Genomic DNA, 25432 nt, shown 5'->3' on the forward strand with positions numbered 1-25432 from the left:
TGCTATATTCTGTATCCCAATATGCTTGGATGGATTGCAAAGGAGAGGATACACTTCGACTCAAAGGCACAATCATTTCTAAGGTTGCTCATATTATTATTGATACGGGAAGCACATATAGCTTTGTCAATGCCAAATCATTATTTGAGTTGAAGTTATTATTCCAAGAGATTGACACCCCACTGAAGGTATAGGTGGAAAATGGACCTCAAGAGTTGAGCAAGGAGATATGCTTACAAACACCCATTGAGCTATCATAGTCTTGCACCATTATGATGGACTTGATTGTCTTAGGTATGGGTCCTATAGTCATCATTATTGGCTATGATTGGCTTAAGCAAATTAGAAATTTTTCCTTAGATCTCAATCACATGTTTATGGAGTTTACTTGGAAGGGGCAGTAAGTAACAATGGCATAGAGAGAAAACAAGTGGAAGTAATCAGCAAAAAGAAGATGAAGAGAGAGATTAATGTAATGTCTTGCATTTTCACACTTTTCCTCTCAAAGGTGGATGAAAACCAGGAATCTTTGGCACCTCAAGAGTGTGATCCATGTCTTTGTAAACTTTTGGAAGAGTTTAAAGATATATTTTAGCCTCCTACATCATTACCACCTAAGAGAAAAGTGGACCATCCTATTGATTTGACACCTAACACTAAACCAATCAATAAACCCCCTTATAGGTTGTCAAAGTATGAAAGAGAAGAAGTGGAGAAACATGTTAAATACTTGCTAGAAATGGGCTTTATTCAGCCTAGTCAATTACTCTTTGCTTATCTCATACTAGTTGTTAAGAAGAAAGATGGATCCTACATGATGTGTATTGATTATAGGGACCTCAACAAGAGCACTGTAAAGAACATGTATCCAATCCCCCACATTGGTAATTTTTTGGATGAACTTAAGGTCACCAAATGAGGATGAAAGAAGGTGATGAGTACAAGACGGTTTTAGAATAAAAAGGAGTCTCTACCACTTCTTGGTTATGTCATTTGGGCTTTCCAATGCACTTGCTACTTTCCAAGCTCTTATGAACAAGATTCTATAGCCATTCTCATATAGATTTTTCTTGGTATTCTTTGATGATATTCTCATATACAGCAAGGATAGAGAGGATAATTTGCAGCATGCCCATGTAGTAGTTCTTACATTGAGACAACACAAGATTTTTTGAAAAGGAAAGAAAGTATACTTTTATGGCCAATGAGGTAGAATATTTGGGTCATATTGTGGGTGAAAAAGGGATCAGAGTGGATCCAAAGAAGGTACAATGCATTAAAGATTGGCCCATACCACAAAATTCTGCTTCATTGAGAGGAATTCTGGGATTATCCTCTTTCTTTTAGAGATGCATCAAGAATTATGCCCATGTAGCAACTCCTCCCACTAATAGATTGAAGAAATATTCTTTCTTTTGGGATGCTATAGCTAGAAAGAGCTTTGATGAGCTAAAAAGTCTCCTTATTTCAGCACCTATTTTAGTGTGCCTAGATTTTTCCAAAGAATTCACCATCTATGTTGATGCTAGTGGTCGTGGTATTGGGGCAGTTCTATGCCAAGAACATGGTGTTATTGCCTATGAAAGTAGAAAGTTGGATGACAAAGAAAGATAACTCCACGTCTATGAGCAAGAAATGTTATCCATACTTTATGCCAGTAGGGAGTGGCATCACTATATTTATGGCAACCATTTCAAAATCAAAAGTGATCATCGAGTGTTGAAGTATTTTCTTTCACAGCCTAACTTATCTCCTAGGCAAAGAAGGTGGTCAAATACATTACAGAGATACACCTTTGAAATCTCTTATATGACAAGCAAGGATAATGTAGTGGTCGATACATTATCTAGGATGTGGGCATGTTCCATTTCTACTTTCTACAAAGATTGAATCCAAGACGTACAAGAAGAATATTTGTTAGATGAGCAAATAGCCAACATCATGAAGAAATTATAGCAAGGCAATGAATCTGAATTTCCCAATTTCAAGTGGTAAAGTGGACTCCTTTGGGTTCAAAGGCAAAGTATATTTGACTCGGTCATCTTTTAAGCAAAGGATCTTACATAAGATGCATTCTTCTCCTTTGGTAGGGCATACTAGTTTTTTTAAAACCTTTGATAAGATCCATGAATGCTTTTATTGGAAAGGACTTTGGAAAGACGTCAAAGAATATATGATGTAGTGCTTACCATGCCAACAAAATAAAGATTCCAATTTGTTGCCTAGTGGTCTTCTTCAACCATTCTCCATTCCACATGGTAAATGGACTGATATTAGCATGGAATTTATTACAAGATTATCTACCACTAAGTAGGGTTTGAATATTTTTATTGTGTTTGATCGTCTTACCAAATTAGCCCATTTTATACCCACCAAAGTCCAATATTATTCAGCCAAACAAATGGCAACAAATATCAACTCACATGGAAGGAATTTTTAGACTTCATGGTTTACGTATGAAGATTATTTCTGATTGGGACATAAAATTCATGGAAATTTTTTGGAAAAGCCTTTTTACTTCCATGGAAACAAAGCTAACTCCAAGTATAGCTTACGACCCATAAACCAACAGTTAAATTGAAAGAGTCAACAAGTAGTTGGAAGTAAACTTGGGACATTTTTGCCATGACACACAAAATGCATGTGATCGTTGGATTCATCTTGCAGAGTTTTACCACAACAATACATACCACATGAGTATAGGCATGTCACCCTTTGAGGCTTTATATGGCTACAAGGTTTAAGTACCTTTAGCATTGTTTCATGATGAAGTCAATCTCCTTACTAAGGAAGAGATAGAAAATATGGACTTAATGAAGCAATGCAAGAAAAATATTTGAAAAGCACAAGAGTCTATGAAATCTTATGCCGATGATAAATGAAGGCATGTGGACTTTGAAGAGGGAGAATGGGTCTTCTTGAAAGTACTTAAGTCCCTATGATAAGTGAAAGTAGGGATAATAAGCTTGCTCAATGCTATTATGGTCCATATCAAATATTAAGAAAAGTTAGAGATCTTGCTTACCAACTTGATTCTCCTTCATCCACTCGTATTCACAATGTTTTTCATGTCTCTTAGCTCAAAAAGTATATTGGTCTTGATATTCAAATTCGTGAAGAACTACCTCCCTGATGGACCTAAAAACGGGCCGGCACTGGCTCATGCACTAGCCGGACCTCGTCACTATGCACAAGACAACCCCTCGGCCTCGCGGCCAGGAGCGTCTATCAAAATCTCTGCCTTCCTAAACATTGCGTTTGTAATACGTTGTAGTCCAACTGATCCTAACCCAATATTGCTCCTCAAAGGGAGTCCCTTTCACATAGCCAAAAGGCTCGAATCACATACACATGGGGTTCCTCCTACGGCTGAATGCCGTCAACCCTCTGCGACTCTCCTACACCTTGGGGATTGGCCCCTCGATGCGCCGCTCAACATTTAGACATTTCGCACAAACGTCACTCAAGGTACCAAATAAACGTATCCAGGAATGTACCATTGTCCTTACTTGACTTCCCCTTTATGATCCCACGACTAGCCTACGACATAGGAACCTCACTGCCTCTCAACGTAGGTCATATCCCAAAAACAATTGCAATGCATATCCAGGAGCTAACTCTGATACTTTTAATTTCCTCTAAATGATCATGCAAAGAGGTGGATGCCTAGTGCTCAAGCATCTTAAAAATCAGCAGCGTGCAAGTGCAAATCATCTCTTTCATGCTTTTCTTTCTAACCGCTTTGTGCTTCGTTGCAACACCTAGCACCGAAGTGATCTTCGTGCTACTAGGTTTTAATTCTTATCATTATTATTCCGTCCTAGATGCGATGTATATAAAATCAGCAAATTATTCCTCATGCTCAGTGTCATTTAACCATTTTTCCACAACTCTACCCTTCCCCGTTGATAGTGCATCATTATATTCATTTCTTTTAGGGTTTCCTTGTCATTTTATGTGGAGAAAGGAATGAAACACGCACCAAAACATATAAACAAGGCTGAACTGAAGCATAACTTCATGCCCCAACCTTGCTATACATCAACAAACATAAATCCTATTTTTCTGTATTTTTCGTAGCCCCAAATGTATTTTTCCCCTATTTTTCATGGTGTTTTTATCATTTTTCCCCATTTTCTTCATTTTCTTGTATTTTTTAAATTGCTGAAAATGAAAACCAGTTTATGGGCTGTGGCCCTTAGTTCATTTGCAACAAAATTGAAAGATTAGTTGATGTGTATCGACGGTTTTCCCCATTTATATGCCCAAAACCCTTGTTTTCCCCCATTTTTATGGTTTTTCGTGTCTCGGTTCCCTATTTTCTGCTATCCCACACATGTTTTCCAGATTTTTAAATGATGAACAGCTAGAAACCAACTCAAAGCACGACATACTCAAAACTCAATCCATATGAACACATTTTTATCAACCAAATTTGCATCAAAAGACCATTTTCCTTGAAAAAACAATTATTACCGTGTCTTGCGGGTTTTTCCATTAAATTTGGCACGTCCCACGATTGATTTCCAGCCATGAATTCTGCTTGGAATCAGCAATCTACAATGGTTTTGCATTGCTCTTTCATCCCGTCAAGAATCGGCATCCATCCGGCCGTCCATCTTCATCCTATTCCTTCAAGCACGAACGGGGGCTAAGAGGAGAGAGAGAGAGGAGAGAGAAAGACTGGTTTTCTCTCTCTTCAACCAGTCCACCATTGCGGGAGCGGAGACCGGCGAATTGATCGGCACATCATCTTCATCAGGCCTGGAGGTCCATAACCATGGCTTCTTTGTGAGCCAGCAATCGATTGTGGGGGGGGGGGTCGCGTTTTTTTCGGCGGCTGTTTTCAGCCGCCGCCCCCCCTCCATATCCACGATTTTTTGAGGGGGGGGTGCCAAAGGTCACCCCCCCTCCTTCACACCTTTTCAAATTTCCATTTTGGACCCCCTCTTGGGCACCCCGGCCGGTTTCGGGCCATCTTCCGCACCCGGACTCGGAACTTCGATCTGAAAATTCCTATGAGCTCGTCTCAACATCCCGGACAGGCCTGCAGCTTCACTGACTGGCACAGGCGCACGGAAAAATTATGAAAATTCACGGAGTGTCGCACGGGCGCCCGTCAAGCACTTAATGCTTAAAATCGTCCTAGGTCGAGCTGCCGCCTTCGTGGTTGAGCATTTTCCCCCGCATTTCCATATTTTTCCCCTATTTTTAGGCATGTTCCGGGGCCTAAAATCCATCCTTCATTGGCGACCACGGGATAGGACGACTCAGTCCGTCGAACCCACGAACATATCTGCACATAAACAACCAAAGAAGCATCAAACTGATACAAAACAATTATCACCATAAAACTCAGCACAATGCTCCCCCTACCCCTGACAGAACCAAGGCATAACATCCACAAGGAGTAGGCCTAGCATCATCTAATAGAAGATCCGAAGTGAGTCACGAACCAGCTGCTCCAACACAGCCAAACTAAAAAGAACTGTCAAAGAGGTTGCCCTAAATGGTAGTCTGAACTACTTACCAACTAAAGACAACGCAACTAGGAGCTCCTACAAGGCGAGGACTCCTATAGCCTGAGCAAAGGATATTTTCTTTCAGTATATCTCTTCTTTGAGGGTTTTGATTGGATGAACATACTTGGCATGTAAAAAGGAGGGAGCTGAGCGTAGTGACCCAAGGAGAACAGGGCATCGGTCTCAGGACCTGTCTCGGCACCCAAGAACCTACCAAGCCCTCGCAAGGCGACACTTAATCCTTTTCTAACGCTCACTTTTATTTTCGCTCCAACCTTCCTTGTTTTGATATTATTTTTCCAGCAAGAAGCCACCCCTAGGAAGACAAGGTATCGGCCCCGGGTCTGACTCGTCCCCAGGAACCTACCAGGCCTTCGCAAGGCGATGATCAACTGCTTATATATTTTTATTTCTTTGCTTTTCTGTGATAGGGGTTAGAACCCCTTTTTACACACCTTCGTATTGATATTCATCTTTTGGGATGTTCAGGATTTCTTGGCATCATTATTATTATCTTCTAGCAGGCTTCTCTAACTGCCTCACTACTAACAAGAACGCCTAGAACGGCTGCCTAGCAGGCTGGCAGAACAGGGTCACTAGGACTTCCTTCTCAAACAGGTCTTTTAATGTCTAACAATGTCTTTACAGGAGGTAATGACTACTCCAACCTCCCTCAAACATACTTAGCCTAAACTTGGGACTTTATGCCTTGGTCGCCGGTCCCCAACAAAAAGTATCCCCTCAACAAGTACAAATACACATATAACAGGAAAGAAAGGTACTCGTAAAGGAGAAATATCACCTGGAGTGGCCACAAGAAGCTTCCATCGCAGCAAAGGCTCCTCCAGGCTCCACCAAATTCCACGAACCACGAAACCTGTCCAGCACAACACTCAACAAAAACCCAATTAAACGCACCCGCACTAGACAGGAAAATGGCCCTCTTGGCCTAATGAAATCATACATGACTTTGCTACAAAACTGAATCGGCCCTCTTGGCCTAATGAAATAAACCAATACTATGCAGAACATCCACCTGGAAACAACCATGAGAGACATCAAAGCATACCATTCCCAGGGAAACAAAGGCTCGTAGCCCTAAACTAGGTGCATTAAATTATGACCTATCCCCCCTGCGTATATCGCAAGAGGTGTTCGCATCACATGGCGTCGAATCAGTCTATGGGTCCCCGATAATAAAGGTAGATGAGTCTCGCTTACCCTCTGCATCACCCAAATCAACCATCGTCTGCCAAAGAGGGCATGTTCAGAAAGCATACCCCACAAACGACCAGGTCCTGTCTCACCATCAATAGATATATCGGGACAAGGGCCACAATTAAAGAAGAGGTCCTCTTCATACGCAAGATTAGCCAATGAATCGGCAAACTGATTCCAATTCCGTGGAATCAGCTGAAAAGACACTCTATCGAATTCGTCTAACAGGGCCATGGCAGTATGATGGTACATACAAAGGATGGGGTTCCGTACCATGTACGTCCCATTGAGTTGGTTTAAAACCAACTGAGAGTCCCCTTTCACCAACAACTGGCGGATACCACCCTTCTTTGCAATATTCAAACCCATAATCAGGGCTTTGTATTCTGCCATATTATTGGTAAAATTCACCCCGAGATAAGCAGCTAACTTCATGACAATGCGTCGTCGGGGGTCTCGGATGACAACTCCTACACTTCCTTTTTTGCATGCACCCCTGGACGCCCCATCAAAGTACAAGGTGTATGTCCATAAAGGGTTTACATATTCTGCCATCCTGAACTCTACTCGTAATTATGGTAATCGAAATTCAGCATTTTCAACGGGTGGACTGTAGGCTCCATCCCTCCATCATCATTGAATTCAACAGGGATGCTCGTCAAAAGTTGTAGGCAGTGATGGCAGAAAACCTTGATTTCCCAAATGAATGTCCCGCCTTCTTGCTCAATCACCTTGTATCCTTTGCTCCACCAAATGAGCTTTCCCTGATGATATCTTTGTTCCAAATATGGGTGTTCTAAATAAGGGATCAGACGACCCATCAACCTCTATCACGATTTCCTTGCAGATGTTTGATCGATCTTGCCTAGACCTGCAAGGCAGTCATAGCATTAGTGCAATCAGAAGTAATAAGGTTTAATCTTATTAAGATTAACCTTATTTTTAAATTCTATCCCCTCAAGGTCAGCTAACAATACTGTAGATTTATTCTTTCCTATCCTAACGATCTTATAGGGCCCATCCCATTTGGGTTCTAGCTTGCCTGGGAATAATTCACGTCGTGCATCATAATACAGAACAAGCTGTCCTTTCTTGAAGGTGTATTTCTTGGCTTTGAGGTCGTGTAGCTTCTTCATTCGGCGCTTCGCTACTTCTTGGTGCAACAAGCTCTGCAACTTAAGCTCATCTAAATGTGCCAATGTCGTCAAGCGCTCAAAAAGAGCATCTTCATCGCTCAAAGAATGATTGATGGCAAACCGAATAGTCGGCAGCTCAATTTCTAGAGGCAAGACACACTCCTCCCCATATACTAACTTGAACGGGGTATGGCCAGTGGCTCGTTTGAAAGTCGTATTATAGGCCCACACTGCCACATATAACTTTTTATCCCAATCCCGTTTCTTTTCCGACACAGTTTTGGACAGGATGCCCACAAGCTGCTTGTTGGTACTTTCGACTTGCCCATTGGCTTGCGGATTATATGGGGTTGTCTTGTTATGCTGGATGTTCCACAACTCTGTCAAACCTTTGATCACCTTATTCAGGAAATGAGTTCCGCGGTCCGACACTAATTCTTTCGGTGGACCAAACCGGCATATTATCTGCTCTAAAAGGAAACTAGCAGTTTCTTTAGCATCATCTTTCCTTGTTGCACGTGCTTCTGACCACTTTGTGAAGTAGTCAGTTGCTACAATGATGTACCGTTTTTGCGTAGTCGATGACGGAGTAATAGGACCCACAAAGTCTATTCCCCACTTCTCAAATGGAAGTATCGCCATAATAGGGGTGAGTGGTCGTTTCCTATTCTCTCGATTATCATGTCGTTGGCAAATATCGCATCGCTTAACATACGCAAACGAATCCTGGAAGATGGCAGGCCACCAATAACCTGCTCTTAAAGCCTTTTGTGCTGTAAGCCGTCCAGCAAAATGGCCACCGCAAGCAGAATCATGGCACTCCTCCAAAATGAATGGCACCTCGTCAGGCATCACACATCGGCGATAGATATCATCAACCCCTTGCCGATATAATGTACCTGCGATCAAAGCAAACTTTAACGCTTGCTGCTTAATTTTCCTTTTCTCAGCCTTAGATAATTCGGATCCCGCCTCTCCTGTTGATAAATAATGCGTTATTGCAGCATACCAGGAGGGAATAGATGCCGTATCTATTTTAAATATCATCTCCATGTCACTACCTTCAGCCACAGATTCTTTCGGCTCCCCAAAGTCCACTAGACATTCCACGATGCCTTGCAACCTTGGTGGCTTACTCTTGATTTCATAATCAAATTCCTGCAAAGTGATCAACCACTTCGCTAAACGATCAGGCGGCTGTAACTTATTCATCAATAGTCGAAGTCCCTCCGCCTTCGTATAAAGTACAACTTTCTCATAGAGAATGTAATGCCTGAACTTCTTGGCCCCAAAGACCATCGCTAGACACAGCTTCTCCATGTAGGTGTAATTGATTTCGGATACCCCCAGCTTCCGACTAGCAAAAGCAATCGGGTGGTACCACTTCTCTTCCCAAATTTGGGCTAAACAGCAGCTGATACTATACATGGTGGCTGCTGAGAATATATAAAACACCTCACCTCTCTTAGGTGCTTTTAAAACGGGCGCTCTGGCTAGCTCTTGTTTCACATCCTCAAATGCTACCTTACAAGGGTCACCCCATACAAACGAACAGCTAAAGGACAATAAATTTGTAAGTGGCAACGTTCTTTCTGCTAAGGCGTTAATGAATCTACGGTAGTAACCAACCGAAGACAGAAAGCTATGAACTTCTTTCGGAGTGCGTGGTGGACCCATGGCAATTATAACTTTGACCTTTTCGGGGTCTGTCGCAATTCCTACCGAACTAACCACATGACCCAACAATAGCCCATAAGGTACTCCAAAAACGCACTTCCGTGGGTTTAGGGCGATGCAAAATTGTCGACAGCGCTCAAAGCATTTTCTCAAAATGATCAACTGCCTTTCTCTCACGGTGGCGGCCCCTAAGTCATCAATAAACACCCTCAACTCTTCAGGGGATATGTCACCGAATGTCTTATCGGCTGTTCGTTGCCACGAACCAGGCGCATTGCATAAACCAAAAGCCATCACGTGGTAAGCAAAAGTGCCAAATACAGTGATAAAAGTTGTTTTCAACTTATCCTCTTCTGCAATTGCCATTTGGTTGTATCCTGCAAAGCAATCCATAAACGAATATATCTCCCTACCCGCTAATTGATCCAAAATCTGGTCAATAAATGGCAATGGGTAGTAGTCCTTAACTGTCTGCTTATTCAGCTCTCTAAAGTCTACACATAAACGGATCTGATTATTCTTCTTCTTTCTAATCACAACTGGCGAACACCATTCCGTGTGTTGTACAGGGAAAATCAAACCCGCTTTTCGAAGCTTCTGTAACTCTTCAAACAACCCGTCCCTTAATTCGAAAGGCATACGCCTGACTTTCTGCCGTACAGGACGACTGCCCTCTTTCAACGGAATTGTATGAACAGCAAGACTGGGAGGGATGCCTCTCAACTCATCATAACTCCAGGCAAAGATATCACGGAATTCCTGGATCAAGGCCACATAGTCCTCCCTTTCTGCTGAGCTGAGCATAGAGCCTAATTTGATTGGCCGCGAATCATCAAGCGTACCAAGGTCTAGCTCGATAACATCTGCATCTCTTATACGATCTTGGGCCTCTATCGGCTCGTTCAAAGTGATCTGATAGATGTCCTCCGTGGTGGATCCCTCTTTGGACTCATCACTCGATGATGTCTCACTAGCAGATAAATCTTCTAATGTCTCCAATTCTGTAGAAGATAGAGGAGCTCTCTCACTCTGCGGGGACTCAGGATAAGCATCAACCACCACACGCTGGGCACCTCTGCCGAATAACAATCGACCGGCGGGTATATCCACTTGGCAATCCGCTTGCAAGATCCAAGGTCGTCCAAGTAATACTTGGTAACTTGGCCGCCCTGCAAAACGAATCACCCTAAAGTCCAACAGGCATTCTACATTTGCAACAGTGACATGGACCTTAGTAATGCAGCCTTCCGGCTGTCTCAAACTGTCATCTGCCATTCTGAGAATTGTGGAAGTATCTTTCTGAATCGCAAGACCCAACCTTTCCATCAGTTCAGAACTCATAATGTTAACAGATGATCCCGTGTCGACAATGGCATAATCTACTAATATCCCATCGACATAGGCTGCAACCCTTGGGCAATGCTTCTCAGCATGCTCGAACCAGTCATCACCAACTCGCGCAATACCCAAAGGTTCTACAATATACCCGGTACGTAGGATCTTTCTAAATTCCTTACGTACTCCTGGGGAAAGCTTAATAAGCTGCAAAAGGTTCACATCCGGCTTGACTTCGCAAAGAGAGCCCGCCAAATCGAATTCATGATAGTTCGATAGGGCTCGCTTTTCACGCCAAACCATCCGCTCTTTAGGTCGCTGAACTGGCTTCATTGCCTCTTTCCTAACTTTCACCTTCTTCTTTGGTGCTTCCTTATCGGCTTTACTCTCTACGGGCTTCAAAGGTCCCCCTTCTAGGGCAGGATCCAAAACTTGCGTTCCTTTGTCGCCTTGTTTAGGGTTTCCGTCGACAGGCTTATCCATGTCGGCTTCTCTACCCTTTTTACCTCTTGTAAGGACAGCTCGTAGATTAGAGGTTTCAGTATCATTAACGCGTACAGCCTCAATCAAACTAACCCCACTTCCACTTGGTAGCTCTTCCACTGTAGTCTTTGGTCGTTGAAGTATTTGTTTAGGCCCATCCTCTCGCTGGGAATCATTTCCTTGGGCACGATGATTAACAGGCCCTGGTTGCCGACTACCCCGCTGGAGGGAACTGATCTTACTCCAGCAAGTAGCTGCTAGATGGCCGGATTTTCCACAAATGTCGCACTTAACATTTGGGCAATTTCTTGGATAGTGCTGCCCGCCACACCATTTGCAACTAAACCTCGACGGTGCACCCTCCTCCGGGTATCTACTTCCTATCAAATTTTGTTGTTTTTTAAGGAAGTTGACATCAACAGCTATTTGTCGATACTGCTCCGTAATCATGTCGGTATAATGCTTCATCATGTCCTTAACCTCGCCAAGAACATTGGAAGAACTCGACTCATAGCCTTGGTCATTACCATGTCGCTCCATCGGCCTAACAATTCGATTAGGCACTGGTTGTTGAACCACAGGCATGGGATTAGAATTGACCGCCTGGCCTCCACCACTTGGAGCCATTTGACTGCCCGTAGGCATCGACATGCTAGGGGGAGCTGGTAATAAAGGCACATTCTGCATCATGTTCCCTCTCCCATTAGGGTTAGCCATCGCTATCCCTTGGCCACTACTGCCATTGGCTATTGCCATATTGTTTCCCAATACTAGACCCATGTTCGAATTGCCTCTAGAAGCATAGGCTGCTTGTAGTCGGGATTCCACCTCTTGTGCTCGTGTAATGGCAGTATCTATATCCCCCAAGGGAACACTACTCAACTGCAATTGGATATTAAAGTCCAAACCATGTAGGAAATATTGCAATTGGGCAGCTGCGGGGATAGGAATAGAGGTGTCCAACTTACGGAAGACCTCTTTTATCTTCTTCGCATAAGCACGAATATCCTCGTGTGGATCTTGGCGGGTCACGTTGAGTACACGCAACCAATATTGCCCACCCCTTTCAGGGGCAAACTCCCTTCGAAAAGCTCCATAAAATGCATCAATGTTCAATATGGTTCCGGCTTCTAAACCATGATACCATATAGCGGCTCTTCCTTTGAGAGTCATGTTGAAGAACATCATTAAATGCCCTTCTTCTTGAATGCGACAGTTAAACATCAGCTTTTGAAACTCCCTAATGTGGAGTTCCGCATCTTCCTCAACTAACCCATTAAAAATGGGTAGCGGGTAGCCTAGAGCCGGCAAATCCGTCGTTCCTGCTGGAATTGCAATAGGCTGCGCCATGACGAGGATTGGATTTGCACTAGGAATAGGGAACGGTGGGGTTACACCTCCCGCAATTGACGTGGATTGGCTTATGGCAGGAAGGGGAGCACTAGAGCTTCCACCTTCTCCTAACTTACTGCTTGGGGTCCTAAGACCACTAGATCCACTCCCTCGTAAGGGTTCAGCACCGCTCCGCTTAGGGGAATATCTCCTAAAGATTTCAGCACGTCGCCTAGCTCTCTCGTCTCTTTCTTGCTTTTGGATTTCTGCTAGACGATGCTTATCACTAAATAACGGATCAATCTCAGTATCCTTTGGCATAAACTACTAGTTGGTCCCTAAACAACCAGGATTCGAGAACCGCCACTTTTAAGCAGCTCCCGGCAGACGCACCACTGATGGACCTAAAAACGGGCCGGCACTGGCTCATGCACTAGCCGGACCTCGTCACTATGCACAAGACAACCCCTCGGCCTCGCGGCCAGGAGCGTCTATCAAAATCTCTGCCTTCCTAAACATTGCGTTTGTAATACGTTGTAGTCCAACTGATCCTAACCCAATATTGCTCCTCAAAGGGAGTCCCTTTCACATAGCCAAAAGGCTCGAATCACATACACATGGGGTTCCTCCTACGGCTGAATGCCGTCAACCCTCTGCGACTCTCCTACACCTTGGGGATTGGCCCCTCGATGCGCCGCTCAACATTTAGACATTTCGCACAAACGTCACTCAAGGTACCAAATAAACGTATCCAGGAATGTACCATTGTCCTTACTTGACTTCCCCTTTATGATCCCACGACTAGCCTACGACATAGGAACCTCACTGCCTCTCAACGTAGGTCATATCCCAAAAACAATTGCAATGCATATCCAGGAGCTAACTCTGATACTTTTAATTTCCTCGAAATGATCATGCAAAGAGGTGGATGCCTAGTGCTCAAGCATCTTAAAAATCAGCAGCGTGCAAGTGCAAATCATCTCTTTCATGCTTTTCTTTCTAACCGCTTTGTGCTTCGTTGCAACACCTAGCACCGAAGTGATCTTCGTGCTACTAGGTTTTAATTCTTATCATTATTATTCCGTCCTAGATGCGATGTATATAAAATCAGCAAATTATTCCTCATGCTCAGTGTCATTTAACCATTTTTCCACAACTCTACCCTTCCCCGTTGATAGTGCATCATTATATTCATTTCTTTTAGGGTTTCCTTGTCATTTTATGTGGAGAAAGGAATGAAACACGCACCAAAACATATAAACAAGGCTGAACTGAAGCATAACTTCATGCCCCAACCTTGCTATACATCAACAAACATAAATCCTATTTTTCTGTATTTTTCGTAGCCCCAAATGTATTTTTCCCCTATTTTTCATGGTGTTTTTATCATTTTTCCCCATTTTCTTCATTTTCTTGTATTTTTTAAATTGCTGAAAATGAAAACCAGTTTATGGGCTGTGGCCCTTAGTTCATTTGCAACAAAATTGAAAGATTAGTTGATGTGTATCGACGGTTTTCCCCATTTATATGCCCAAAACCCTTGTTTTCCCCCATTTTTATGGTTTTTCGTGTCTCGGTTCCCTATTTTCTGCTATCCCACACATGTTTTCCAGATTTTTAAATGATGAACAGCTAGAAACCAACTCAAAGCACGACATACTCAAAACTCAATCCATATGAACACATTTTTATCAACCAAATTTGCATCAAAAGACCATTTTCCTTGAAAAAACAATTATTACCGTGTCTTGCGGGTTTTTCCATTAAATTTGGCACGTCCCACGATTGATTTCCAGCCATGAATTCTGCTTGGAATCAGCAATCTACAATGGTTTTGCATTGCTCTTTCATCCCGTCAAGAATCGGCATCCATCCGGCCGTCCATCTTCATCCTATTCCTTCAAGCACGAACGGGGGCTAAGAGGAGAGAGAGAGAGGAGAGAGAAAGACTGGTTTTCTCTCTCTTCAACCAGTCCACCATTGCGGGAGCGGAGACCGGCGAATTGATCGGCACATCATCTTCATCAGGCCTGGAGGTCCATAACCATGGCTTCTTTGTGAGCCAGCAATCGATTGTGGGGGGGGGGGTCGCGTTTTTTTCGGCGGCTGTTTTCAGCCGCCGCCCCCCCTCCATATCCACGATTTTTTGAGGGGGGGGTGCCAAAGGTCACCCCCCCTCCTTCACACCTTTTCAAATTTCCATTTTGGACCCCCTCTTGGGCACCCCGGCCGGTTTCGGGCCATCTTCCGCACCCGGACTCGGAACTTCGATCTGAAAATTCCTATGAGCTCGTCTCAACATCCCGGACAGGCCTGCAGCTTCACTGACTGGCACAGGCGCACGGAAAAATTATGAAAATTCACGGAGTGTCGCACGGGCGCCCGTCAAGCACTTAATGCTTAAAATCGTCCTAGGTCGAGCTGCCGCCTTCGTGGTTGAGCATTTTCCCCCGCATTTCCATATTTTTCCCCTATTTTTAGGCATGTTCCGGGGCCTAAAATCCATCCTTCACTCCCCTTGATGAGGATGGGTTAATCATCTATAAATCCAAGAGGATTGTTGGCAAGCGAGAGAAGGTTCTAAGGAACCATATTATCATGGATTATTTTATTAAATGGAAGGGATTGCCTATGGAAGAATCTTTTTGGAAGCATGCTTTGTATTTGGGACAATTTCTATGGCTTCTCCAAGAGGATATTAGCTCACTGAATAGTGGACAGCTTATTGTATAAAATTTTTGCATTCAAAATAATTGGCCTACTAATGACAAAAGTGTATTTTGAAGGCATGGGTGGATACCTATACTGAATTATATTTCATTTCTATACCTCATATGCAGCAATCCGACATGTCTATCCAAAGTTATGGGGCATTTTCTACAACTACCCTATTCAAGAAAGAATTCCAAAAATTTATTGTTTGATCTTGATGAGACTTCTACAAGACTACTCTAGCATTGTGATTTCTCTATTCATTTCTACCATTCATTTTCCTTTTCCATCTTCAAGTTTTGAGGACAAAACTTTTGGGTAGGGATAGATTGTAATAAAACAATTTGTGTACCCTTTAGCTTAGGAAAATTTAGCTTAATTGGGCTTGGAGTATAAAAGGCAAGGGTGTGCCATTGTAAATATCTTTTAGCACATTTGTAAACTTCTCCATTTCTTGGAACTTGAGGGTTCTTGCCTTCCCCACCAACATTGAAGGTGGATACTCAATGTTGTATTTATAAACTTTCTCCTTTTGTGTGTGTGTGTGTGTGTGTGTGTGAAACACAGTTAACTAGCTAGTGTAACATATTTGATGTGGAAAGTATAAGCTAATACTTCTTGGAGTCAGGCCTTAAAAAATTATTATACTTTAGGAGAATGTGGTCACTCCTACTACCTTCACAAGTTAGTATCATATGCTCAAAAGATCTAGATGTGATTATCATTTAGGAGATATATAAGATGCTCAACTAGTAAAAATCAACCTTATTTTTTATATAAAGGAATTTCAAGTTCTAATAAGAGAGAAGTAAATAATAATTCCTAAAACTATGTCATCTTACAAGGGTATGTGGCTTTGTTTGGTTTATTAAAGATATTCTTGCAAGCACATGTTCATAAGATAGACCCATGCATGCTAGAGAGAGCATCCAACCATATATTTGTTCACTTAAAACTTAAGCAATATCATTCTCAACTATACTCAGAATTATTTAATGGGTAGTAACTTCTTGTATCACAAGTTAAGTTAAAACAACATCTCATGGGGACCTTTAATCATGTAATAATTTGACGAGTACAAAAACACTTCTCAAAAGCAAACTTTTAATAATAAGCTCTATGATCACAAGGCTTATAGCAGGACTCCAAAGTGAAAGGATATCTAAGTGTTTAATTATACCTCCGGCTATTGAATAAGATGTAAGCTAGCTTTAGTTTCAAGCACACATATTTTAGATGTGCACTCACGATCCTTGGATAAAACAAGCACTTCCTCAATCAAGCAACCCTACCTCATTCCAATTATGAGACATCACCATATTATGCCCTTCTAAATTGTCCAACACCATTGAATATCATACCCATATTTCATCTTCAAAACAACTAGTTAGCATGGAGGGTATAAGTTAGACTAGAAAGCTTGTGAAGCAAGGATGCATCTTATCATCGTGAGATAACTAATCACAAAAGTGGGATGAATGCACATCTATACACAATGACTCATCACTTCAAAATCTGAATGCAATCTTGCATACTAGATTTACTTTACGATTAATGATATGTGTGATGATAATGCCATAAATTTGAAGAGTAAAGGTATCAAGGCATAAAGTCAATAGTAGAATTGGCATTCGATTAGAGTCTTGAAAACAAAGAATTTGAGGTCACACTGACTATACCAAATTAATCTGGGTTTTATTTGAGGTCACATTGACTATATCAAATTAATATGCACAAATGGTCACCAAATGCATCATCAAATTGTGTCAAACAATCCTATCCATACCAATTAAGCTATAGTCTATGATGGGTAGATTAAAGCTTGAAGCTACAATCTGCTGACCTCAGAGTCACATTAATCATGATGAAGACACCACAACAACACTTGATCTTTCATACAATAGTTGGAGTAAGCGAGTGTATAGATAATGCAATTATCGCTACTGATACATCATAAATTATCATTGCAATTATCAAGCATCTGTTCCGATGAGTACTTACATAATCAACTAGTAAGTGGATCAGGTGGATAGGACATAAGGAGAGTGAAAATCAATCCACCATTTTGAGCTATGGATGTACCTATAGTTTAGACTACAGCAACACTGCCCAAGGGAATTCAATAGCAATAAATGAGTATTTAGCCATGGGAAAAGCATGTATAGCAGTAAGAAAACATTATTGATGCTATGTTCTAGCTATGGATGTGTTTCTAGAAAATGAATATGCAAGTGAATGGTTGACAATAGGACAATAACTTAGCACTCTATCCAAGAGGGAAGACTAGACAGAAGAGAAGTTCAAAAGGATAAAGATGAAGGCCTATGGATTCTTCCCAAAAGATGGCTATACATGGAAGCATGTTAAGAAGAAAGGGGGAGCTCCACTACAAGTTCTTGGAGATAGAGCCACACATGTATATGTTATGTGAGAGTTTCACAAGAGGTTGTGGGTTGGTCATAGAGGTGTGTGGGGCACCTTCAAGAAGATAAAGGAGAGATACTGGTTGGAAGGGACATATAAAGACATTTCACACTTTGTGAAGTCTTGTACTATCTATCAAATGTATTCGATAGTGAGGCATCGAGATGGGTTGCATCAGACTTCTTAACTTTAGAGAACATATGATGATATTCCCCCCATCCTTAGTGGCAAGAGAGAAATCCATTGATTAGTGGCACAAGGAAAGGCTAAGGTGTGTTAACAGTCATCATGAGATAGGTGTCATTCTAGAAGGCATAATGTTTTCCTAAAAGAGAAGAAGGGTACCCAAATGAATTGTATCCAATAAACCATTGTAAGATACACAAAGGACATCCTAGAGAACAATAGTGACAAAACTTATACTTAACCTTATGATGGGAGAACCTAACCAATGATCAAGTTAACTAAAGCATGTCCTAGAACAAACTTTTAGTTTTGGCTATAAGGAATGCATATGTGTACAAATGGATGAGTGTGGGCTATAGAGTGTATATACAACGTAATACTTACCATAAGAAATGAGAGTAATATGTGTGTGTGTGTGTGTGTGTGTGTGTGTGTGTGTGTGTGTGTGTGTGTGTGTGTGTGTGTGTGTGTGTGTGTGTGTGTGTGTGTGTGTGTGTGTGCGTGCATGTGTGCGCGCGCGCGTACGTGCGTGCATGCATGCATACGTGTGTGTGTGCGTGCACGCGTGCGTACGTGTGTGTGTGCACGCACGCGCGTGCGCGCGCACGTGTGTGTGTGTGTGTGTGTGTGTGTGTGTGTGTGTGTGTGTGTGTGTGTGTGTGTGTTAACAAACCAAAAGATGATATATGTTTGTACATGGAGGCATTATAACACTAGGAGTGGAAAAACCTAGTGTACTATATCCATATGATATTCCCAACCCTATAAGAATCCAAATATGGTACACCAACCTTTCTAAGTAGGGAGGAAGAGTAAGAAGGATATCAATCATCATAAGTATTATAAGAATGTGATACAAAATAGATAGGGGTGTGTGTGTGTGTGTGTGTGTGTGTGTGTGTGTGTGTGTGTGTGTGAATCATGTGTGTATGAGTAAAAGTTAGAAGAAAGGACTAGTAGTGAAAGAGAGAGAGAGAGAGAGAATGTGTGCGTGCGTGCGTGCGTGCGTGCCTGTGTGCGTGTGTGTGCATGTGTGTGTGTGTGTGGCCCACCCCTAAACCAAGGGTAGGATCCACATGGTGGCGAACAAGGCCCACCAATTGTAACCCTATCCCCCAGCAAAATCAAATATACTACAAAGTGCTGGTAATCAAGGAAAGTTTGCCACGTCAATATAAAAAGTGGATTAGAAATAGATTCGTATATGTATTCTTGTGTTTGATGTGTCAATATGTTGTATAATACAATCAAAATTTCAATGTTGATTTGGCATAGTATAAGACTAGAAAGAGTACAACCTTATACACAAAAGAATTTCTCTACACTATTCATCATATGATGAAGAAATTATTTGTGGATTTCTATAGAATATACCAGAAAATTATGAGGCGGCAAAAGGAGAGAAATCATTGGACCAAAGTAGTAATCCACATATTTTTTTGCAAATAATAATAGTAATAACCCTTTGAAACATTAGGGTCAAGAAGACCCTTATCATCCACAATAACCATTTGGTTAATGCACAACTAGAATCTAGGTTACTTATATAATATAAAAATAACACTCCCAATATCATAAATCAAATTGACCATAGCTTTTGCAAAAACTAGTTGGTTAGTGTAAAAGCTAGATTGGGAGTTACATGTGTTGATATACTTTATTAATTTTTCAAACATCTTATATGATACTAACCTGACCAAGGGTTAGTACGGATAGGACACGACTGTGTGTTTAATAAAATTTCCCTCACATAAAAATGAATCGTACAGGATTATCAAAAAAGTAATAAATTAACATAATTTCAACAACTAATTCAAAGATAACCAATGAGATGAAATTAAAACATACACACAAATTAAATAATTAAATAATTAAATACAATTGAACAATATCCTTAGGATACAAAAAGGGAATGTATAAATTGTCAAAAAGTATATTGAAAATGTTGAGCTTTGTCAAAAAGGAGTCATTGGAAATAGTTTTCCAGGCCTGAGTGGGTGAAGGGTCCAACTATTATCTGCATCCATACAAAAGAAGAAGGTAAGAACCTTGTCTTCTAATGCATGTTACAAGTGTTGATGCGGGACGCGGTTGTCATCCCAGTCAAACCTACAAAAATGCTAGAAAAAATAACCATAAGGACTTATGCCAATTTTACCATGAAAATAGAAAATTAAGAAATCAAATCACACATTTAGATCATATTTTAGAATTTATATCATGTCTAATCGTGTAAAAATCCCAAGTAAGAAATCAAAGCACACATTTAGATCATATTTTAGAATTTATATAATGTTTAATCAAGTGTAAAAATCCCAACTAAGAAATCAAAGCACACACTTAAATCATATTGTAGAATTTATATAATGTATAATCAAGTGTAAAAATCTCAACTAATTGACTAAGATCGTGATCATACCTTCATGAAATCAACTTTCCTTCTTAACTTTATTTTGTAGTAATCAATCATAAATTGAAATTAATGCATCTATGCATCTTGCAAATTATGACAATAATTATGGTATGAGAGACCATGTTAAATCTACCTAGTGTAAGATCTTTCTAGTAAACCCAAAAAGACCCTAGTCAAAGTGTATGCAAGCAATGAATGGCTCCTAACTCATCCAATGTTGATGCTAAGCTAAAACTACTACAAATGGTATAATCATGGAGATAATTCAACTAAAGCACAAGCCTAATCATATGCAATAAAGAGACAATGAATACCTTTCATAATGAAATAACCAATTGAAATGAAACATTTCTATTAATGCAATGCTCAATGTAACATATTTTGTTAGGAACCTTAGTTATACTAGGAGTCCACCCGAAATAGTCTTATAAAAGAAGGGGGACTTTGATGTGTTATCCATGGTTGAAGCTTTATAAACTCTTTTAGAGGGAATTATAACAACTCATGAGGAGTAACTAGAGAAAAAAACCATCTTACCATTCTACTGAAACTAAAACTACTCACAATTTTAGTCCATCAATGTGAGAGAACCCAAGTATCAACTAACTAACAATCTATAATATTAGGTGTAGGTTCGGGTGTATATAAACTTTCTCCTTGTGTGTGTGTGTGTGTGTCCCGGTGCGTGCGTGTGTGCACGCGTGCGCGCATGCGTGCATGTTATAAACATAGTTAACTAGCTAGTATAATGTATTTGATGTGTTTGGTATAAGCTAATATTTCCCAAAGTCAAGCCTTAAAAATGCTTTACTTTAGGACAATGTGGTCATTCCTACCACCTTCACTAGTATCATTTGCTCAAAAGATCTAGATGTGATTATCATTTGGGAGATATATACAATGCTCAACTAGTGAAAATCAACCTTATTTTGTAGATAAAGCAATTTCAAGTTCTAATAAGAGAAGTAAATAACAATTCCTAATACTAGATCATCTTACAAGGGTATGCCACTATGTTTTGTTTATGAAATATATTTGTACAAATACATGTTCATAAGGTAAACCCATGCATGCTAGAGAGAGCATCCAGCAATATATTTTCTCGATTAGGACTTAAGCAATACCACTCACAACTATACATAGAACTCAATATTAGCATTACTTAATGTGTAGTAACTTCTTGTATCACAAGTTAAGTTAAGCAACATCTCATGGGACCTTTAATCATATAATACTTTGACAAGTACTTAAATACTTCAGAGAAGCTAACTTTTAATAATAAGCTCTATGATCACAAGGCTTATACTAGGACTCCAAAATGAAAGGTCATGTGATTGTTTAATTACACCTCTAGCTATTGAATAAGATGCAAGAAGCTAGCTTTAGTTTTAAGTACACAAATTTTAGATGTGCAATCATAGTCCTTAAATAAAACAAGCACTTTCTCAATCAAGCAACAGTTCCTCATTCGAAGCATGAGATGCTGCCATATTATGCCCTTCTAGATCATCCAACACCATTGAATATCATACCAATATTTCAGCTTCAAAACAACCAGTCAGCATGGAGGGTGTAAGTCAAATTAGAAAGATTGTGAAGCAAGGATGCATCTTATCATCATGAGATAACTTATTTCGACACAAAAGTGTGGCAAATGTGCATCTATACACAATGACTCCACACTTCAAACTCTGTGAATGCAATCTTGCACAACAGATTTCATTTATGGTTAATGATATGTGTGATTATAATGCTATAAATTTGAAGATAAAAGGTATCAAGACATAAAGTCAATAATACAATTGGCATTCGATTAGAGTCTTGAAAACAAAGTAGTTGAAGTCACATTGATTATACCAAATTAATCTTGGTTTTATTTGAGGTCACACTGACTATACCAAATTAATCTACATAGATGGTCACCAAAATGTGCTACTGAATATCCATACCACACTTAAGCTATAGTCTATGATGGGTAGATTAATGCTTGAAACTACAATCTATTGGCCTCAGAGGCACATTGATCATGATGAAGACACCATAACAACACCTGATCTTTCATACAACAATTAAAGAGATTGAGCACTCACTACTTGATGGAGAGAGTAAATTTAAAAGCAAGGATGCAAAGGAACACACCAAGTGTATAAATGCAATTATTGCTAGTGATACGTCATACATTAGCATTGCAAGTATCAGACATCTATGCCAGTGAGTGCTTATATAATCAACCGATAATTGGAATAGGTGGATAGGACGTAAGGGGAGTGAAAATCAATCCACCATTTTGAGCTATGGACATACTATAGTTTAAGATTGCGGCAACACTAACCAAATTTAGAGTACATGTGATGGTATTCCCTCCATTTGTATAGCAGCAAGAGAGGAATCCCTTAATAAGTGGCACGAGGAGAGGCTAAGGTGTGTTTACAGTCATCATGAGATAGGTGTCATTCTAGAAGGCATAATGTTTTCCTAAAAGAGAAGAAGGGTATCAAAATGAAGTGTATCCAATAAAACCATTGTAAGATATACAAAGGACATCCTAGAGAACAATAGTACCGAAACTTATGCCTAACCTTATGGAAGAACCCAACCAATAATATAGTTAACTAAGTGTGTCCTTGAACCAACTTTTAGTTCTAGCTCTACAAGGAATGCATATGTGTATGAATGGATGAGTGTGGGCTATCAAGTATATATATAATGTAATCCTTACCATAAGAAAATAGGCAAGGTCAAGCCATATTTTGTGTGTGTGTGTGTGTGTGTGTGTGTGTGTGTGTGTGTGTGTGTGTGTGTGTGTGTGTGTGTGTGTGTGTGTGTGTGTGTGTGCACGCGCACGTGTGCGTGTGCATGTGCGTGTGCGTGTGCATGCGTGTGTGCGTGCATGCGTGTGTGTGCGTGTGCATGTGCATGTGCGTGCATGCATGCGTGTGTGCATGTGTGCATGCGTGTGTGTGCATGTGCATGTGCGTCTGCGTGTGCACGCGTGCATGCGCATGCCATTGATGTATGAGTGTTTGTGTGTCTACGTGTGTAAATGTAAAGAGTAGATCTAAGTAGTAGGCATGAATAGAGCTAAATAGTGGGTATGATATATGAGCTAAGGTAAGCCAATAGATCAATCCATGTGATAGAAGTAAGAATGTTTGTATCTATATAAACAAAGGGGAACATCGATAAGTATTATGAGTGTGAAAATGTAAGCCTTCCTAAAGTAGTACAAGTGTTTGTAATTGGACAAATGTGCATGATTAGAATGTTAGGTTAAGTAGAAATAATGTGTGTGTTTTGAGATAATAAAGGTGTGTGTAAGTGAAAAGGAGGGGTTGGTGATTGGGCACAATTCAACTAATAAGACTATGTGTGTGTGGCTTGTAAAAGAGATCAAGGACTATTTTGTGTGTATGAGAGAGAGAGATATGTTAACAAACCAAAAGGTGATATGTGGTTTACATGTGGAAGCATTATAACACTAGGAGCAGCAAAACCTAGTGTGCTATCAAATTATGGTATTCAAACCCTACTAGGATCCAAATACGGTACACCAACCTTTCTAAGGAGGAAGAGTAAGAAGGATAACAATCTTCAAAAGTATAAGAATAAGTGATATGAAATAGATAGGTTGTGTTTGTGTATGTGTGTGTCTCAATCATGTGCGTATAAGTAAAAGTGAGGAAAAACAACTAGTAGTAAGTGTGTGTGTGTGTGTGTGTGTGTGTGTGTGTGTGTGTGTGTGTGTGTGTGTGTGTGTGTGTGTGTGTGTGTGTGTGTGTGTGTGTGTGTGTGTGTGTGTGTGTGTGTGTGTGTGTGTGTGTGTGTGTGTGTGTGTGTGTGTGTGTGTGTGTGTGTGTGTGTGTGTGTGTGTGTGTGTGTCTGTGTGTGTGTGTGTGTGTGTGTGTGTGCGCCGAATGGCCAACAATCGGACCACTACCATGCATCCGATCCTAAAGATCGAACATTCAGACTTGTGACATCGTCTGATTTTGGAAATCGGACTCTTGGACCAACCCATCTTTTCGATCGGACATAACCTGTCCGATTTCGAAAATTGAACATCCCATAATCGGACACGAAAATCGAACCATTCAGAATTAAACACCTATCAAATCGGACTTCAAATTCTTGGAATTGGACACTACAGAATCAAACTAGATTTTGACACATCAAAATTGACAAATTTAGTGTGTTCGGGATTACGGAGAGTACAACCTGCAATAGGAGAATTCACTGAAAGCCTCACAGGCAAATCTAACCCTAGAAATTGCAGCCCAACGCGTAGGAACAATGCTGACACTCATATCAACATAGTTGACATGCTTAGAGCCGTAGGCTAACCAACAGACCCCAATTTGACCTTGAATGAGCTAAACGATGCAGCACATACCCTAATCACTAGCACGAATGGCTAGGAATTGAGCCTAGAGCCTCATTAGGTCGAGTACATAGACGAGAGTGCGAGAGCTGCAATTGTCACTTTGTATTCGCACCCACATTGTTTTCCAGTACTTGAAGTGCACTTAAGAAAAGCTAAAAGCTTGATTTTGCATAGTGCACGGAAGAGAGCACGCACACACACACCAAGTGAGTGTAAGTTGAGGACTATTTGTAAATAACAAGGAACTCACTCAAACTTAACAATCAAAATGAACCCACCATGTAGGAGAAGACCTTGAAACATAGTCGGGTGATCGAGAACCCCAAGTATAGGACCAAGCAAGGATGTGACACAGAAGTTAGACATAGCAAGGACCGACACCATTGGAGGAGTGGATCTGCCTGACTTGATGAATCTCATCGATAACTTGGTGGAACAAGATACCACGAATATGGCAGAGACCAGCACAAATTGCAGACATGACGAAGAGGTCGATTAGGGGGATTTCCGAGTGAAATCCAATAGATGGTGAGCAAGTACAACTTGCAAACCCGAATGGACCACCCAGTAGGCCATTCGAGGAAATCATAGTTGACCTCGAAGAGGAGAGGAG

This window comes from Lygodium microphyllum, chromosome 15 (genome assembly GCF_053477565.2).
Source record: "Lygodium microphyllum isolate KBCC chromosome 15, Lygodium_microphyllum_v1.1.10, whole genome shotgun sequence".
Classification (NCBI taxonomy): Eukaryota; Viridiplantae; Streptophyta; class Polypodiopsida; order Schizaeales; family Lygodiaceae; genus Lygodium; species Lygodium microphyllum.